Genomic DNA, 17,200 nt, shown 5'->3' on the forward strand with positions numbered 1-17,200 from the left:
AATGGTGAGTCCGTGCCCTCCCATGGTTGGTTTTGATGATTTTCCTCAAATCTTTCAAGTTTTAACGAGTTTTAACTTGGTTTTGAAGATTTTTGGAGCTAAGATCAAGATTTGAAGCTTGGAGACCCAGGAGCTCTCTTCCTCCATTTCTCCAAGTTTAGGTCGCCTCCCCTCTCGATCTTCAAGAGGTAAGAGTAGATCTTTAGCTCATTCCATGTTTTAAACAAGTTTTATGAGGGGTTATGGGGTAGAAATGCATGTTTAGGTTAGTTGATTAATGTTAGGGTTTATGTTGAGTTTATGTATAATGTGTATATGCTTTGTGTTGTTGTTGGGATTTAGGATAGTTTGAGACCCCTATATGCTGGTTTGCATGTGTATGCATGTTGTAGAATAGCTAAATGCATGTTTGGAAAGTTTGGGAGGCAATGTGCATGTGAGAGGCTGAGTTCTGCCATTTCTGGAAGAACTAAGGTTCGGCAGCCGTTTCGGCCGCCGAACCTGCCGCCGAACATGCATGAGTTTCGAATCTGGAGGGAACTTTCGGCCGCCGAAGGTGCCGCCGAAGGTGCATGACTTTTGGATCTGGAGGAGGGTTCGGCCGCTGAATGTGCCCTCTTCAGCCTTCCTTTGCCTATTTTGCATGAATGTTTTGAGGTATTTTAGGGGGTTTTTGGGGAGTTGTTTAGAGTCATGTTAGTGTATGTTTGGTCCCTCATTTGAGTCCATCTGTGTAGGTACGGACTCGAGGAACCAAGGACCCCAGCAGTGAGATAGCTGCTTCTGAGTCAGCCCGAGGTGAGTAGAATGAATCTTTATGTTTTAAAGTAAATAAATCAATTTTTAGCATGTTCATGCATCACGAATGCCATGAGATATATTAGGTTGTTTGCATTAGAATTCACGAATATGTTGCATTGCATAATATGATGATGATGTGGGTGGATATTGGATGACCCTTTTATCCTCAATATGATGTGATATGATGATACGGTATGGTATGGAAGTCTAGGTCGAGGCCCATTCTACGCCCCTGGCACTATGTTAAGAGAAAGACCAGGTCGAGGCCCATTCTACGCCCCTGGCATTATTGAAATGTTATGTTGTATTATGTTATGTTAAGAGAAAGACCAGGTCGAGGCCCATTCTACGCCCCTGACACTATTGGACATGTGGAGGACTATTGGTGACAAGTCCATCCTTGATGTGATTTGTTTGTGATGTGATGCATTTCATGATAGCATGAATTTTAATATAATATTTTACTATTCTACTCACTGGGCTCTAGTAGCTCACCCCATTCTCTTAACCCCCAGGTTTGTAGGTACGGGATAGACTAGGAGGTCAGCAAGAGTAAAGTCATGTTTTATATAATAGTTAGTAATAGAGCATAAATTAGTCCATTTTATATTAATATTATTGATAAATATTTACATGATTTCTGCTTAATTTAGTGCTTTTAATATTATTTTGCAGAAAATGGTGTAAAAGAACAAATTGGAGAAAATGCCCCTAAAACTGCCTTATTTGGAGCAAAAGAGAGCAAGTCTGCCAAGTTGGATTCAAAACAAGCACCTGGACAGCCCATTCCTGCCATTTTCGCGCATGGACAGCACAATCATGGACCAAGCCCCCGCACAGGCCCGCGCTCCACACATTCCAGCACATGGGCCCCGTCCATACAAGCATTCCCGCACCTTCACTGACGTGGACCCGCGCCTTCTCCACAGCTTCACACAACCCGCAAATCCTTCCAGCACATGGGCCACAGGGACCAATCTCACCTCACATGGGCCCATATTCCTTCACAAATTCATCCGCAGATGGCCACGCACATGAGATCCCGCACGTGGGCCCGCCTTCAAACACCCACTTTAGACAGCCCAGAGCGCTTCACGTGGATCACTCACGCAGCCCACTCGCTCCAGGCGCCCGCACGTCCACCTGCTCGCTCCAGCACCTCACCGCACCTGATCCACTCACGCACCGTGCGGTCAGGAAAATTTCCCAAACAGCATTGCTCCTCTGCTCTATTTAAAGAGCCAACCGGTGACAGAGAGGAGACAATTTCAATTCTCATCTCTCCAATTCGGCAGTGCTCGGCGCAAAAGGGCAGAATCCAATTTTCGGTTCTTTTCTTTTCCTTTTATTTTTCTGTTTTCAATTCAGTCAATGAGTGGCTGATTTTCTTAATTCTAGTTGAGGATTGGTTGAAACTAAGGTTGTTTAATGGGTTGTGAGATCTGAACATAAATTATTGTCTTTGGTTTTGTTCAATATTCATGCAATTGATGCTTTAATTATATGATTACTTTGTTGTTTTGATCAAATTGGCCACTTGATTTTAATTGTAAAGTTAATTGATTGTTAGTTGGGATTATTTTTAGTCCGTAATTACTGGAAATATTCTGACCTTAGAACACTTGGTGTAAAAACCAAGGAATTGCATGATCTAGCGTTATCTCCATACGTTTGGGTAGCTAGGATTGGATCTCTCTATTTCTTTATGCAATTGACAATTGTTTGATGCCTATGGCCCAAGGACGTTCCTTGGCAATTTATTAATTAGTAATTGATTAGAGGACGTTCCCTAATTAATTTAATCATAAGGAGAGACATGGTGGTGAGAAGCGTCTTCCACCCCCATAACTAATCTATTGAATCAATCAAGATAATCTAAGTTTTAATGATCAATCCAAACAACCAAAGTGGATCCATATCTTCAACTAGGCTTTTCTCATATTGATTTCCCCTTTTATTTTAATTATTTACTTTCTATTATTACTCTCATTATTAGTTACTACACTCAATCTCAAAACCCCCTTTTTTTTTACTTTCCTTGCACTTGTTTCTATTTCTCTTTAATTACTTGCTTTCACTTGTGCTTTCAATTAGCTCTATTGGTCTTGATTGAGATAAATAAATAGGTAATCAATTCTCTGTGGATACGATCCTTCACCACTATCTGCAATTGTAAATTGTAGGTAACCAAGAAGGTTATTTTTGACCGGCTTCGACAACCGCACTGTCAGTTAGTTGTGGACATGAGAATATTGTAATGTAAAGTATTGAACAGTCATGTAATGTAATGATGTATATTGAGGTTTAGTATTGTGTTTGACCCTAGTATGTATAGTTAATCCCTTTTACACATGATCTATGTAGTGTTTTTATAATGTTTATGTAAACCAAGTTTAATGTATGTTATGTTACCCCATTGGAGCATTTGATGAGGCCTCCAGTGTGGGGTTTATGTTTATGAGTATGTGTATGCATATGTTAAGCTTGGTAAATGAAAGAAAAAGTTTACAGATTTTATGTATGAGTATGATCATGTATGGGATTAAACAGGTTTATAGGATGTATGTTAGGCTTGCTACGGGTCCCGGCGACCTTAAATCGATCTGGATCCTAGCGCCGATAGCGGTCCGATTTCCGGATCGTTACAAGCTCCGTCGAGGGCCGGACTCTATTTGGAATATGTAAAGGGTTACTGGTGACAAGTCTATCTTGATGTGATATTTTGTGTTGTGATGCATTCCATATGAGTATTGATTTATTTATTAAACTGTTTTTATGATTCTGCTCACTAGGCTTTTGTAGCTTACCCCGTTCCCCTAACCCCAAGTTTGTAGGAGCACAGATAGCTTGGGAGAGTCAGCTGGTAGTTGGTATAGTTAATGTAATAGAATGGTTGTGGACATGTATAAACTGATGGATTAGAATTGTGCTTAGCCCTAGTATATGTTGTTGTAAAATCCCTGTTAACATGATTTTTATGTAAAGATTTTTAATGATGAGTTATGTTGAACCAAGCTTAATGCATGTGGTGTGGACCATACTAGAGCATTTGATGAGGGCTCTAGTGTGGGTTTTATGTATACAGTTTATGCCGCATGCACAGGTTGAGCTTAGTATATGAAATGTTTAAAATTTTTTATGAAAATGTATGGGATTTTATCAAGTACACAGGATGCATAGTAGGCTTGCTGCGGGTTCCGGCGACCTTAAGTCGGTTTGAATCCTAGCGCTGGTAGCGGTTCGGTTCCCGGGTCGTTACAGAGTGGTATTAGAGCCCTAGGTTCATATGGTCGGACCTAGAGTGTCGGGCTCATAGATGTTATAGAAGGGCAATCACATTAGGAAAAATCATGTCCACTAGGATAGGATATAGAGTCTTGTCTTAATGATGATGTGAAATGCCATGATAATATGCATGTGCATTAATGACATGTTATGTATGATATGGGTTCATGTTTATCCGCATGAACCATATGGTGCTAATGTTTGTGTGATATGTTGCTTTTCAGAAAACAGGATGTGAGGCTCGCGTTGATCTGCATGATTGACAGGAGCTCCACCTGAGAATGAGGGTATGGATGCCCTTCCCCCTGCTCTGTCAAGAGCACGGTCAAGTAGAACAAGTAGAGGAGAAACATCAAGGGACCCTAGAAGGTCTTTTGAAGTAAACCGGAGGAGAATAGATCCGGGTAGAATGTCCGCAGATGTGAGGGAGACAGTAGAGGATGATCAGAGGAGAGATGAAAGCTTGGGTGTAAGTATATCAGAAGAGGGTATGGGAGAATCACAAGGAGGCGCTCAGGCCTTGGGTTTTGCTTACCCACCACAGTACCAACCCTACCCACAGAGACCAGGGTATCTGATGGGAGGCACATCAGATTTCTCCAGCTACAACCCATATCCCTCATTCATGCCCTATCCTCCCTTCTACCCTCCATATCCACCCTACCCGATGTTTTCACCTCCACCTTTTTATCAGAATCCAGCAAACCCTAGCCCAGGGAATGCTGCACCTCCTCCTCCCCAAGTAGAACTAGTAGTCCCTGAAGCCCAATCATCCAGACCTAACCCATCAGTTGGGAGCAAGGTGAAAATGATAGACTACTTGAAGTTGGATGCTCCCAAGTACAAAACAGGTGATGATCCGTTTGAATGTCTCAAGACGGTGAAAATGATAACTTATGAGTTGGGAGCCAGTGACAGTAGAGCCATTCAGATGGCGGGGTTCATACTGAAATGCAAAAAGGCTAAGGAATGGTTTAAAAACTATATGGACCCTAGATCGGATAGCTTATCCTGAGAGCAGTTTGCAAATAAGTTTGCAGGATGGGTCTTTCCAGACAGTTCTAGGGAGCTGAAAGTAATAGAGTTTGAGCAGTTGCAACAGACCAAGGATATGAGTGTAGATGAGTACACAGATAAATTTCTGGAGTTGCTGCAGTTTGTGGGGCAGGCATACGACACTGATTAGAAGAAATCCAGGAAGTATACCATGAGACTCTACTCTAGGTATTCCTCCCTGATCTTAGCAGCAGAGAGGGAGAGTTTCCATACTATTGTGGATGCAGCTAGGAAGATGAAGGCTAGTGCCATTGTATAGGGGATAGTTAAGCAACAGGTGACACAGTCCTCGGGTTCTAGAACCCCGGGTACAGGGAACATTGACCTCTCCTCTTTAAGTGCAGCCGCCACAGAAGGTAAAAAGTGGACCAAGACCACTAAGAAGCCCAAGAAGAACAAGTTCTGGAATAGGTTAAAGTCAGGTCTGGGAATGGGTGGTGGTTTAAGCTCTGGCCCGGATAGCTCCGGTTGTATGGGGTGCGGTAAGCTGTACAAAGGGGTTTGTCGGTTTGGGACTACAACATGTTTCAGATGTGGACAGGAGAGGCACATGGCACGTGAGTGTCCCAAGGCAAGTATAATGGCTCAGTCCCAGCAGACAGCTTCTGGCAGTGTAGCTCAGCCAGCAGCTTTGCCCTCATCTCAGCGCAGAGGGCGAGGTAGAGGAAGAGGGACAGCCTCTTCCTCCACATGTTCCCAAGGAGAAGGTCCATTAGCTTCAGCAAGGATCTTCACCATGACTCAGCAGGAGGCTAACACATCGAACACGGTGGTGTCAGGTAAACTCACTATTGGATGTTCTGATGTGTATGCTCTTATAGACCCTAGTGTCTCTCATTCTTTTATATCTCTGAGAGCCATTGACAGTGTGGGTCTGATAACTTATGGGTTAGAGTGTCTTCTTTGGGTCAGTGGGCCCAAGTGTGATCCATCTGTGGCAGAGTCAGTCTGCCGGTTCAGTCCAGTGTTTGTTGAGGGTAGGTGCCTTCCAGCCAACCTTATGGTTCTAGATTTGACCTTTTTGACGTCATTCTAGGGATAGATTGGCTCTCTACTCATGGTGCTACCTTGGACTGTAAGACAAAGTAGTCAGGTTCAGAGATCAGGATGGATCAGAGGTAGTCTTCAAAAGGACAAGATAGGGATGCCTAGAGGTTTGATATCTGCCCTTCAGGCTCATAGGTTGCTTAGGAGGGGTTGTCAGGGGTTTCTTGCCCATATTAGAGAGGTAAATGGTTAGGTCAGGGAACCAGCTTCAGTGCCAGTAGTCTGGGAGTTTCTTGATGTCTTCCCAGACGAGCTGCCAGGTTTACCACCTGCTAGGGAGATAGAGTTTGAAATTGAAGTAATGCCCGGAACCAGACCAATCTCTATTCCTCCCTATAGCATGGCACCTGCAGAGTTAAAAGAGTTGAAGGAACAGTTGCAAGAGTTGGTAGATAAGGGTTTCATTCGACCTAGTACCTCACCTTGGGGTGCACTAGTTTTGTTCGTGAAAAAGAAGGATGGATCCCTCAGACTTTGTATCGACTACAGACAGTTAAACAAGGTCACTACCAAGAACAAATATCCGTTACCCAAGATTGATGATCTATTTGACCAGCTAGCAGGAGCTGGGTGTTTCTCCAAGATAGATTTGAGATCCGGGTACCACCAGCTGAGGATCAGAGAAGAAGATATCGCAAAGACAGCTTTCAGGTTCCTAGTGATGCTGTTCGGGTTAACCAATACCCCTGCAGCATTCATGGATCTCATGAACAGAGTTTTTAGTCAGTTTCTGGATCACTTTATTATTGTTTTCATTGACGATATCTTAGTGTATTTCAGAAACGCAGAGGGGCATGCCCATCATCTGAGGATTATGTTGTAGACCCTGAGAGAACACAACTTGTATGCCAAGTTCTCTAAGTGTGAATTTTGGTTGAGGAGCATTTCTTTCTTAGGGCATGTGGTGTCAGAAAAAGGAATTGAAGTGGACCCTAAGAAAGTGGAAGCTGTGGCTAACTGGTCCAAACCCACTACAGTAACAGAGATTAAAAACTTTTTGGGTTTGGCAGGTTACTATAGGAGGTTCATTCAGGACTTCTCAAAGATTACAGCTCCTATGACCAGGCTGACCAAAAAGAATCAGAGGTTTATTTTGTAACGACCCGGAAACCGGACCGTTACCGGCGCTAGGATCCAGATCGACTTAAGGTTGCCGGGACCCGTAGCAAGCCTAACATATATTCTGTACCTGTTAAAATCCCATACATGATCATACATTTTCATAAAAACTTTAAACTCATCACAGACCAAAACCTGACTGTAACAGCCCGGAAACTGGACCGCTACCGGCGCTAGGATCCAGATCGGCTTAAGGCCGCCGGGACCCGTAGCAAGCCTACTATGAACTCTGAGTACCTGATAAATCCCATACATGATCATACATTTCCATAAAAATTTTAAACTTTTTCATATACTAAGCTTGGACTGAATATACTCTGTATGCACTCTGAAAGTGATACCTGCTGTGGTACCATACAGGAGCTATAAAGATAGAACCCCTCACTAGAGCTCTCATCAAATGCTCTAGATGGGTCATACTACCATACACCAAGCCTAGTTCTCATCATCATAAGACATAAAACATAAAACATAATAATGATCATGTACAAAGGGATAAAACGTACATTAGGGCCAAGCACAATACTATACTCAATATACATTACATAACCTTTACATCATCTCTATACATAATTTTTGTACACATCATGTCCACTACTCTAACTATTATATATGCCTTTACCCTTGCTTTCTCTTCTCTGTGGCCCTGAAAACATGGGGTTAGGGAGAGGGGTGAGCTACTAAAGCCTAGTGAGCAGAATAATAAAACACTTAAACCATGCTATCATGAAATGCGTCACAACACAAACATTTCACAACACGGATTGGACATGACCTCAAAACTCCCTCTGTCGGTGCCCGGCCCCCAAAGGAGCTCACACAGGACTTATCTAACCATAATGCCCGGCCCCCAAAGGAGCTCACACATGACTTTCATTACATAACAGATCTTGGGCTATTGAGGTCGCCTTGGTCCATCCACATCAACAGTAAATAATGCAATGTATCATCTTCGTGAGTACTAATGCAATGCAATACATCCTAATATAAACATGGCATTTATGATGCATGGCTCATGCTAAAACATTCATTAACTTAAAAACATAGTTCTGTTCCACCCACCTCTGATCAACTGGTGAACAGTCTCTACAACTCTAACTCTGTGGGTCTCCTTGGTTCCTCGGGTCCGCACCTACACAGGTGGACTCAAATGAGGACCAAACATACTCTAACATAACTCTGAACATCTCCCCAAAACCCCCCTAAAACATCATAAGCATGCATGGAAAAATGGGCAAAGAAAGGCTGGACAGGGGTCTTTCGGTGGCAGGTTCGGCAGCCGAAACCCCTCTCCAGAGCCGAAACTCGGGCATGTTCGGCGGCACCTTCGGCGGCCGAAAGTCCCTTCCAGAGCCGAAAGTCCAAACTTTCGGGGGCAAGGTTCGGGGGCTGAAAGACCTTCTAGAGCCGAAAGTCACCCACTTTCGGAGGCATGTTCGGCGGCCGAACCTTCCCTCTAGAGACGAAAGTCCCAACTTTCGGGGGCAAGGTTAGGCGGCCAAAACAGCCTCCTTAAGGGGTTCGGCGGCCGAACCTTCCTTCGGCGGCCGAACCTGGGTTCTCCAGAAAGGCAGAACCCATGCACAACTCAGGGTCTCAGCCTCCAAACAAACCTAAAAACATACCAATTCTCAACAACTTACATATAACATATCTCATGCATATAGAGGCCTAAAACTAGCTCAAACCCCACAAACAACATCAAACATCCTCAAAACTCATATGATTAACTTATGCTCAACTCTTAGATCCACTAACAACCATGCCATAAAACTCTTTAAAACCCTTGAACACATGCTTTAAACATAAGGGGAGGTGAGGATCCATGCTTACCTCTTGAAGAACGAGAGGATCGATGGTCCTAACTCGGAGATGTGGTGGAAATCGATCCAAAAACTCCAAGTTTCTCAACTAAGCTTCCTTTGCTCAAAACTTCAAAAACCAAGTTCAAAACACATCAAAACATGTAAGATTTAAAGAAATCACATGAAAACATCCCAAGGAGAACAAAACCTACCTTTGACCAAAAAGAGAGTGAAAGGACACTCCATTTCCGGTCAAAGGGGCTTTTATAGGTGGCCAACCGCCTCTCTTTCGGCTGCCAAAACTGCATGCAAAACCATGCAATGTTACCAAACTTCACCTTCGTCGGCCGAACCTGGCAATTGTTCCCTTGGCCTTTTTCTTTCAAAACTCAATTTTTCTTAAATCAAAACCGTAAAAACATGTCAAAATAAAACCTCTGTTCTACCCTTGGGGAAGGCTCCGACATTCTTGAATCCCGAATTCCAACGGAGAATCCGCCGGAGAGTAGGAATTCCGATGCCGGGGTCTAGCCGGGTATTACATTCTCCCCCCCTTAAGAACATTCGTCCTCGAATGTTCCTCCTCTATCATATGCATAACATAAACATAACATGAAAACATAACATAAAACTCATAAAGAAGCAAAAGAAACAAAAACCAACCTCAAAAGAGGTAGGGGTACTGCTGGAGCATAGACTCCCGTGTCTCCCAGGTGCACTCTTCTAGGTTATGGTGGTTCCAGAGGACTTTCACCATTGGGATCTCCTTATTTCTCAACTTCCTGATCTGAGTGTCAATGATCCGTACTGGCTGCTCTACATAAGTGAGATCTCCAAGGATTTCTACATCTGGCTCACTGAGAACCTTACCCGGATCTGACACAAAATTTCGTAGCATAAAAACATGGAAGACCTGATGGATTCTTTCCATAGAAGCAGGTAAATCTAGCTTGTACGACACATTCCTGACCCTATGCAAGATCTCAAAAGGCCCGATATACCGTGGAGCTAGTTTACCTTTCCTCCCAAAACGAACCACCCCTTTCATTGGAGACACCTTCAGCAATACCAAATCCCCCTCCAGAAACTCTATGTGCTTCTTGCGGATGTCTGCATAGCTCTTCTGCCGACTAAAAGCAGTCTTGAGTCTCTCTCTGATGATGGGCACCACTCTGTTAGTAATCTCTACCAACTCAGGCCCTGCTAGGGACCTCTCTCCAACCTCTTCCCAACAAACAGGTGATCTGCACTTCCTCCCATAAAGAGCTTCATATGGAGCCATCCCAATGCTAGCATGATAACTGTTATTGTAGGCAGAATCTACTAAGGGTAGATGCTGCCTCCAAGAACCGCCAAAATCTAGCACACACATTCTGAGCATATCCTCTATGGTCTGGATGGTCCTCTCTGACTGTCCGTCAGTCTGTGGATGGAAAGCAGTGCTAAAGTCCAACCTTGTGCCCATAGCATCTTGTAGACTCCGCCAAAACCTAGAGGTGAACTGAGGTCCCCTATCAGACACTATTGAAACGGGAGCCCCATGCAGCCTGACAACTTCCTCAACATACACCTGCGCTAACTTGTCTACAGAATAGGTACTCCTGATAGGGATGAAATGAGCGGATTTGGTCAGTCTGTCCACTATCACCCATATGGAGTCTAGCCTGTTGGACGCTGCCGGTAACCCCACTACACAATCCATAGCTATGTTCTCCCATTTTCACTCTGGAATTGGCAATGGGTTAAGCATTCTAGCCGGCTTCTGATGTTCTAGCTTCACCTTTTGACATATCTCGCAGGCTGACACAAACTGTGCCACTTCTCTCTTCATAGCTGGCCACCAATACACTCTTTTTAGATCCTGATACATCTTGGTGGCTCCGGGGTGAACGCTATATCTAGCATTATGAGCTTCCCTTATAATGTCTCCCTTTAAACTGATGTCATCTGGTACACATAGTTTGTTCCCGTAGCGGAGAATCCCCTTGTCGTCGAATCTGAACTCGTCGCTCTTGTCTGACTGCACAGTCCTGGCAATCTTGACTAACTCTGGGTCCTCATGCTGTTTCTGAGCTACCTGCCCCAGAAACATGGGTGTAACTCTCATTTATGTGATCAAAGCACCTGTAACAGATAACTCTAACTGTAGCCCTTCATTAACAAGCCTGTAGAAGTCCTTCACCACCGGCCTCCTCTCTGCTGTGATGTGGGACAAACTGCCAAGTGATTTCCGGCTTAAGGTATCAGCTACAACATTTGCCTTACCCGGATGATACTGGATCTTGCAATCATAATCACTGAGTAGTTCTACCCACCGCCTCTGCCTCAGATTTAACTCTCTCTAGCTCAAGATGTGCTGCAGGCTCTTATGATCAGTAAAGATCTCACATTTAACCCCATAGAGGTAATGCCTCCACATCTTGAGTGCAAAGATAACAGCTGTCATCTCAAGGTCATGTGTAGGATAGTTTAGCTCGTGCTTCTTCAGCTGTCTAGAAGCATAAGCTATCACTCTGTCATTCTGCATCAACGCACAACCCAATCCCACTCGGGATGCATCACAGAACACTGTGAAGTCTTCATCACTGATAGGCAGAGCTAACACCGGTGCTGAAGTCAACCTTTTCTTTAGCTCCTCAAAGCTCTCTTTGCATTGGTCAGACCATATGAATCTCTGATTCTTTCTAGTTAATCTGGTCATAGGAGCAGCTATCTTGGAGAAGTCCTGAACGAACCTCCTATAGTAGACTGCCAAACTCAGAAAACTCTTGATCTCAGTCACAGTGGTGGGTCTAGGCCAGTTGGCTACAGCCTCTATCTTCTTGGGGTCCACTGCTATCCCTTGGTCTGACACCACATGCCCCAAGAAAGAAATGCTCCTTAGCCAGAACTCACACTTGGAGAACTTGGCATACAAACCATGCTCTCTCAAGATCTGCAGGACTATCCTCAGATGCTAGGCATGCTCCTCTGCATTTCTGGAATACACTAGGATGTCATCTATAAAGACAATAACAAAGTGATCCAGGTACTGCCTGAAAATTATGTTCATGAGATCCATGAATGCTGCAGGGGCATTAGTCAACCCGAACGGCATTACGAGGAACTCATAATGCCCATATCTAGTCCTGAAAGCTGTCTTAGGCACATCCTCTTCCCTAATCCTCAGCTGGTGATATCCTGATATCAGATCTATTTTAGAAAAACAACCTGCTCCTGCTAGCTAGTCGAATAGATCGTCGATCCTAGGTAGAGGGTACTTATTCTTGGTAGTGACTTTGTTCAACTGCCTGTAGTCGATACAAAGTCTGAGGGATCCATCCTTCTTTCTGACAAACAGCACTGGAGCACCCCAAGTTGAGGTACTCGGTCGGATGAAACCCTTATCTACCAACTCTTGCAACTGTTCTTTCAACTCTTTAAGCTCTGCTGGTGCCATCCTGTAGGGAGGGATGGAGATCGGTCTGGTACCAGGCATCAACTCTATCTTGAACTCTATCTCCCTATCAGGTGGTAGTCCTGGAAGCTCGTCGGGGAAAACATCTAGAAACTCTCTGACTACTAGCATTGAGACGGGTTCCCTAACCTGACAGTCCAGCTCTCTCACATGAGCCAGAAACCCCTGACATCCTTTCCTGAGCAGCCTACGAGCCTGTAGGGCTGATATCAAACCTCTAGGCATGCCCCTCCTGTCTCCTCTGAAGACAAACTCAGATCCATCCTGATCTCTGGACCTGACTACCTTGTCTCTGCAGTCCAAGGTAGCACCATATGCAGATAGCCAATCCATCCCTAGAATGACGTCAAAATCTGTCAAATCTAGAACCACAAGGTCAGCTGGAAGGCATCTACCATCTATAAACACTGGACTATGACGGCAGACTAACTCTGCCAATGATGGATCACACTAGGGCCCACTGACCCATAGGGGACACTCTAACCCAGACGTCATCAAACCCACTCTCTCAATGGCTCTCAGAGCAACAAAGGAATGAGAAGCACCAGGGTCTAACAAAGCATACACATCAGAACACCCAATGATGAGATTACCTGACACCACGGTGTTAGAAGTGTTTGCCTCCTGCTATGTCAGAGTAAAGATCCGTGCCGAAGCTGACGGACCTTCACCTCGGGGACCCGCAGAAGATGAGGCTGCCCCTCTCCCTCTTTCTCTGCCCTGCGTCGTGGCTGGAGCTGATGGCCGTGGCATACTACCTAGAGCTGTCTGATGGGACGGTGCCGTGAAAGCTGCCTGAGGACACTCACGAGCCATGTGTCCCTCCTGGCTGCACCTGAAACATCCTGAAGTCCTAAATCGACAAACTCCCCTGTGCGGCTTACCGCACCTCATACACGCTGGAACCTCTGTGCTTGAGCTCGAGCCACTGCCTAGACCCAGACCTGCCTTAAGCTTATTCCAGAACTTGTTCTTCTTTGGATTCTTAGTGGAACCACTCCACTTTTTACCGCCTGAAGTCGTTGCACTCTGTGAAGAGGGATCTGACTTACCCCTACCTACGGTTTTAGCACCCGAAGACTGTGCCGCCTGCTGTTTTACTGACCCCTGAATAATGGCACTAGCCTCCATCTTCCGTGCTATGTCCACCACTGTGTGGAAACTCTCCCTCTCCGCTGCTAGGATCAAGGAGGAATATCCAGGATGCAACCTCATAGTATACCTCCTAGCCTTCTTCTGATCAGTATCATAGGCCTGACCTGCATACTGCAACAACTCCATAAACCTATCAGTGTACTCATCGATACTCATGTCATTTGTCTGCCTTAACTGCTCAAACTCTATCATCTTTAACTCTCTGGAGCTATCTGGAAAAGCCCATCCAGCAAACTCGTTTGCAAACTCCTCCCAAGATATGACATCCATTCTAGGGTCCACATAGTTGTTAAACCACTCTTTTGCCTTCTTACATTTTAAAGTGAACCCCGCCATCTGAATGGCTCTGGAATTATCTGCCCCCAGCTCATTTGCTATCATTTTCACTGCTTTGATGTACTCAAACGGATCATCTCCTGTTTGGTACTTAGGAGCATCTAACTTCAAGTAATCTGTCATCTTTACCTTGCTCCTCTCAGATGGGCCAGGTTGAGGTGTTTGGATAACAGGGGCTACTGGTTCCGCTGGTGGTGGTGGAGGAGGTGTAGAACTTTCTGGAGTAGGGTATGCTGGACCTGGGTAGAAAGGTGAGGGTGGATACATGTGGTACTGTGGATATGGTGGGTAAAAAGGTGGATAAGGCATATAGGTGGGATATGGGTAAAAACTAGGATAATCCGATGTGCCTCCCATCAAATACCCTGGGCCCTGTGGGAAGGGCTGATAATAGGGTGGATAACCAGACCCCGAGGCCTGACCGCCTCCATGCGATGATCCCACATCCTCCTCTGACATGCCAACACCAAACCCTCCATCTCTTCTCGGATCAACATCCATTTCTTCCCTCACATCACTATATCTTCTACCCTGTTCTGTTTCCCTTCAGCTTTCATCAAAAGACCTTCTAGGGTCCCTTGATGTTCTTTCTCTGCCTGTCCTCTGAGACACTGCCCTTGGCAAAGTAGGGGGTCGACCTTCCATACCCTCATTCTCGGGCGGAGCTCCAGTCAATCTAGCGGATCGACGAGTTCCTCTCATCTTAACTTCTGAAAACACAACATACACATAAACATCAGCATCAGATGGTCCATGTGAAAACACATGAACCCTCATCACATAGCATAGCATATCATAGCATTAAATGCGCATGCATAAAATCATGGCATTACACCTCATCATCAAGATAGGACTCAACATCCTATCCTAGTGGACATGATCTTTCCTATTGTGCTTGCCCTCTCAAATCTCTATAAGCCCAAAACACTCTATAGGCCCGATCATATGAACCTAGGGCTCTGATACCAATCTGTAATAGCCCGAAAATCGGACCGATACCGGCGCTAGGATCCAGATCGGCTTAAGGCCGCCGGGACCCGTAACAAGCCTACTATGAACTCTGAGTACCTGATAAATCCCATACATGATCATACATTTCCATAAAAATTTTGAACTTTTTCATATACTAAGCTTGGACTGAACATACTCTGTATGCACTCTGAAAGTGATACCTACTGTGGTACCATGCAGGAGCTATAAAGATAGAACCCCTCACTAGAGCCCTCATCAAATGCTCTAGATGGGTCATACTACCATACACCAAGCCTAGTTATCATCATCATAAGACATAAAGCATAAAACATAATAATGATCATGTACAAAGGGATAAAACGTACATTAGAACCAAGCACAATACTATACTCAATATACATTACATAACCTTTACATCATCTCTATACATAATATTTATACAAATCATGTCCACTACTCTAACTATTACATATGCCTTTACCCTTGCTTTCTCTTCTCTGTGGCCCTGAAAACATGGGGTTAGGGAGAGGGGTGAGCTACTAGAGCCTAGTGAGCAGAATAATAAAACACTTAAACCATGCTATCATGAAATGCGTCACAACACAAACATTTCACAACACGGATTGGACATGACCTCAAAACTCCCTCTGTCGGTGCCCGGCCCCCAAAGGAGCTCACACAAGTCTTTCGTTACATATCATAGTGCCCGGCCCCCAAAGGAGCTCACATAAGACTTATCTAAACATAATGCCCGGCCCCCAAAGGAGCTCACACAGGACTTTCATTACATAACAGATCTTAGGCTATTGAGGTCGCCTTGGTCCATCCACATCAACAGTAAATAATGCAATGTATCATCTTTGTGAGTACTAATGCAATGCAATACATCCTAATATAAACATGGCATTTATGATGCATGGCTCATGCTAAAACATTCATTAACTTAAAAACATAGTTCTGTTCCACCCACCTCTGATCAACTGCTGAACAGTCTCTGCAACTCTAACTCTGTGGGCTCCTTGGTTCCTCGGGTCCGCACCTACACAGGTGGACTCAAATGAGGACCAAACATACTCTAACATAACTCTGAACATCTCCCCAAAACCCCCCTAAAACATCATAAGCATGCATGGAAAAATGGGCAAAGAAAGGCTGGACAGGGGTCTTTCGGCGGCAGGTTCGGCGGCTGAAACCTCTCTCTAGAGCCGAAACTCGGGCATGTTCGGCGGCACCTTCGGCGACCGAAAGTCCCTTCCAGAGCCGAAAGTCCAAACTTTAGGGGGCAAGGTTCGGGGGCTGAAAGACCTTCCAGAGCCGAAAGTCACCCACTTTCGGCGGCATGTTCGGCGGCCGAACCTTCCCTCTAGAGACGAAAGTCCCAACTTTCGGGGGCAAGGTTAGGTGGCCAAAACAACCTCCTTAAGGGTTCGGCGGCCGAACCTTCCTTCGGCGGCCGAACCTGGGTTCTCCAGAAAGGCAGAACCCATGCACAACTCAGGGTCTCAGCCTCCAAACAAACCTAAAAACATACCAATTCTCAACAACTTACATATAACATATCTCATGCATATAGAGGCCTAAAACTAGCTCAAACCCCACAAACAACATCAAACATCCTCAAAACTCATATGATCAACATATGCTCAACTCTTAGATCCACTAACAACCATGCCCTAAAACTCTCTAAAACCCTTAAACACATGCTTTAGACATAAGGGGAGGTGAGGATCCATGCTTACCTCTTGAAGAACGAGAGGATCGATAGTCCTAACTCGGAGATGTGGTGGAAACCGATCCAAAAACTCCAAGTTTCTCAACTAAGCTTCCTTTGCTCAAAACTTCAAAAACCAAGTTCAAAACACATCAAAACATGCAAGATTTAAAGAAATCACATGAAAACATCCCAAGGAGAACAAAACCTACCTTTGACCAAAAAGAGAGTGAAAGAACACTCCATTTTCGGTCAAAGGGGCTTTTATAGGTGGCCAACCGCCTCTCTTTCGGCGGCCAAAACTGCATGCAAAACCATGCAATGTTCGGCGGCCGAACTTCACCTTCGGCGGCCGAACCTGGAAATTGTCCCCTTGGCCTTTTTCTTTCAAAACTCAATTTTTCTTAAATCAAAACCGTAAAAACATGTCAAAACAAAACCTCTGTTCTACCCTTG

This window comes from Manihot esculenta, chromosome 18 (genome assembly GCF_001659605.2).
Source record: "Manihot esculenta cultivar AM560-2 chromosome 18, M.esculenta_v8, whole genome shotgun sequence".
Lineage (NCBI taxonomy): Eukaryota > Viridiplantae > Streptophyta > Magnoliopsida > Malpighiales > Euphorbiaceae > Manihot > Manihot esculenta.